The following is a 3,459-nucleotide window of genomic DNA, read 5'->3' on the forward strand; positions in this document are numbered from 1 at the left end:
TCTCACATTTAAAATCGACAAGTTGATACTGATGTAGGTCGATACTAGTGTATGTATGATCGTCGATACATTCGAGATAGTAGCTAATAGTTATTGGTCGCTTAATTTATAAATATGATACATCAGTTAATATGAAAACAAAGGTGATCGAAATTATAATTATATGGAATATTTATTTTTACTTAAAAAAACAACGCGCTAAACATGAAAAAGATTCTCGCACTTATATAGACATGGATTAAGTTAATGTTCGTGCATCGCACGAGTATGTGGAAACAAAAAAATATGTATAATATGATGTGTTGTTTGATAATTATACGTATAATTAAATATGTTGTAATATATAAATTATTTTAATATATTAGTAAATCATGCTCATAAAATGAGAAAAATATTCCCGCATTTAATATTAACAGGTACGTATGCCGGTACTGGTGTAGGTATGATTGCCGATACATTCGAGATAATTCCAAATATTTATTGAATGTTTTTAATTTCCAGATGTGTTGCATCTGTAAATATGAAATAAAATGTAACCGAAATTATACTTTTATATGATATTTCTTTTTGTACAAAAAATACGCTCTAAAAACATAAAAAGATTCTTGCACTTATACAGATAAGGCATAAATTAATGTTCGTGCATCGCACGAGTAAGTTTGTGAACAAAAATATGTGTATAATTAGTATGTGTTGTGATATGTAATTATATATTACTTCCTCCGTCCCCAAAGAATGAACTTTGGGTTCGACATCGGTTTTAATGCAAAATTGGTAAAGTAAGAGAGAGGTAGATAGAAAAAGTAAATAAAGTATTTTTTTATGAATCAATGAATGTGATATAAAGGTAAAAAGTAAAGTACAAGCAAGACACGGGCATACCCGAGGGATACATGCCTAAAAGCCGAAGCTATGTAGGCCAGTGGGGGGGGGAAGTAAACTCTAGGGAAACAAAGCCCTAAGAGTTTGTATCACAAACCGAAAAACAACATATAATATCAATGCTTCAACAAAATCAACATAAGACATCACTTCGGTTAAAGTCTTCAAGATGGGATCTACTTGATTTGCGTCGGTACTTCTTTCCATCAAGGTGTGCTTGTACTCATTGCTACCCTCCACGTTACCCCAATGAAGGTAGGGGTAGGGCCTCGTTAAACTCTCCTAGAGATAAAACCCGATGGGAAAAAATCCCTAGGAGGAAAAAGAGTATCCCCGTGGCCGAGAGCAACGCTAAACTCCCAGATGCTCGGTCACTTGTTCATGCGGATAAAGGGAGTATAACACTGCATATGTTACTTTCTTCACTTCAAACACCAAGTGCTTGGGTTCGAATGCTGATTCGTCAAGAATCAAGGCATCCCTGACTCTCCACATTAGGCTGACCATTGCGATGAGGGCTAGCCTTCTAGCCTTGCGGATGATTGTCGCGCCACTTCTCTCCTTGATCATCCACTTGATGGCGCTCGGTATTGTGACGCCCTGCTTTTTCTAATTTCTTTTAAGTTAGTTTTTGGATGATCATCGAATTTTAGCCAAATATCGTTTCGTTTTATTTTGAGAGTTTATGGAATTTTTTTAGAAGTCCAAAATATTAATTATTTATTCTAGTCAAGCAGTCAAATTTTGGTCAAATATATTTCTCCCAAATCCCATTACCAAACGATTTCTCCATATCTCCACTCCCTAAAATCTCTCCAACAAACCAAATCTCCACAGAATTTATTATATATCTCAACTACTCCATATCAGTTATCAGTTTCAAATCTACAATTTATATGTGAATATATACACCTCCACAAGACTCCCACCATTCAGAAACCTTGAAAAAAAATATAAAGAAAGAACGAGTAGGAGAAGAGAATTTTCTGCCGCCTAAGAAGGTAATCATCCGATCAATCCTTAGCATCGAATTTCTTGCATTCATTTAGGATAATTTTGAATCATCGTGCTCTGTACAAATTTTCAATCTTTAAGTTAGCCTTTGTCTCTTTTGAAAATTTAATCTCCGAGAAACAAATCGAAATCGATTAAGAGAATTAGAATTAGAAGGAGTTGGAGGGGAGGCGTACCAGTCGCAAAGGGAGGAGCGACGGCGACTCGCGGTGAGTCGCGACGGCGGCGCCTGGAGCTTCCACGGCGACGACAACAGGTTGCGGCGGTGGAGTCGGCGCTGACACTGCAGTGTTTCCTGCGAAGGGGACAACGACGGTGGCGCCATGGAGAATCGCCGGTGCGTGAGAGAGGGGGGAAAAAGATTGGAGTTTCTGTTTTGGGATTTTATTTTGGATTTTAAGATTGAGAGATAGAGAGAGTACGGATGGAATAAATGGAAGAGAAGACCTTTTTATTTCTTCTTTTAAATTTTGAAGTCAAAGAAAATTTTAAATGGACTAGAGTTTTGCTTTAAGTTTTGGGCCTTATGGCAAATAATTAGAGGAGTTGAGTTTGGGCCCGGCCTTTTCTATTTTAAGTTTGGAAGAGTGGCGTTTTTTTTAAGTAATGGGTTGGAAATTCTTGTTTTAGTAATGGAGTTAATTTTTTTTTTTCTGAGTTGATACTGGTCCCAGTTTTTACACGAGAATCCAGAAATTTCCCTAAGAAGAGACCAAGGATAAAATGAGCACTCACATAGGAAGCATACATTCTTTTAATTAGATGTTTTCTCGAGTTTTAATGAGCTTATTATTTTTATTTTAAAAGGATTTCTTTCGCAAGCGAGTTAAGGACGGAGTTAGAATTTTCAAGTTAAGAAATTTAAGCGAACGAGGTGGGCTTTCTAAGTATGTATTTTGTGGGCTTTCTATCCTACATTATTGTGTAGGCCTACTTTTAAATTTACGCAATATCTTTCAAGTATGAGTTATGTGATTAAATTCCAAATATATTGTGTCATGCCGTATTTTATGTTGTGGATGTGCCTATTTGATCGCCTAGTGGGGAGTGAGTCCCTACTAGAAGTTATGAGTTTAATCAAATTCGGATTTGTCTAGGGAGTGAATCCCTATTCAAGCTAGTGTACACAGAGGGGATAGTGCGCTATCTTTCGAGTTGGCCGGTCCAGTGATCGAGAATGTGGCCACGTTCTCGTTTCACATACGAGGTTCAGATATGGTATGAGGAGAGAGAAAAATGGGTTGGTGACTTGGCCTTTTATAAAACCCCGAGTTCACTTTTAAATGCTGACACAATATTTTATAAAAATTATTTTGGCATGTGTTCACTGGGTACATCAAGTACTTAACCATGCATTTCTTTTTAAAAATGTGCATGTTGAGCGTGACCGGTGCGGTGAGTGTTGACCAAGACCGTTGAAGAAATTTAAGTGTCTAGAATGTGTCATGTCTTCACACGTGGCATATTCCTTCTCTCAAATACTTCCGCTGAGTAGTTGTCATTCTTTTGAGTTCTTGTATCGCTGAGATAATATTCATTTTGATTTGTTGATTGTTGAGATAC

The 3,459-nt window shown here is 36.8% G+C and overlaps 1 long non-coding RNA gene across 1 annotated transcript; it reads right to left on the reverse strand.

Annotated features, from left to right (window-relative positions):
* Positions 1-1,710: 1,710 nt before the first annotated feature.
* On the reverse strand, positions 1,711-2,722 carry LOC121788843. The gene is made up of 2 exons (XR_006047941.1): positions 2,073-2,722; positions 1,711-1,953 (listed from the first exon to the last, which is right to left on the reverse strand). It is a non-coding gene; the product is annotated as an uncharacterized LOC121788843 (long non-coding RNA).
* Positions 2,723-3,459: the final 737 nt, after the last annotated feature.

The sequence above is a fragment of the Salvia splendens genome, unplaced genomic scaffold (genome assembly GCF_004379255.2).
Source record: "Salvia splendens isolate huo1 unplaced genomic scaffold, SspV2 ctg1161, whole genome shotgun sequence".
Lineage (NCBI taxonomy): Eukaryota > Viridiplantae > Streptophyta > Magnoliopsida > Lamiales > Lamiaceae > Salvia > Salvia splendens.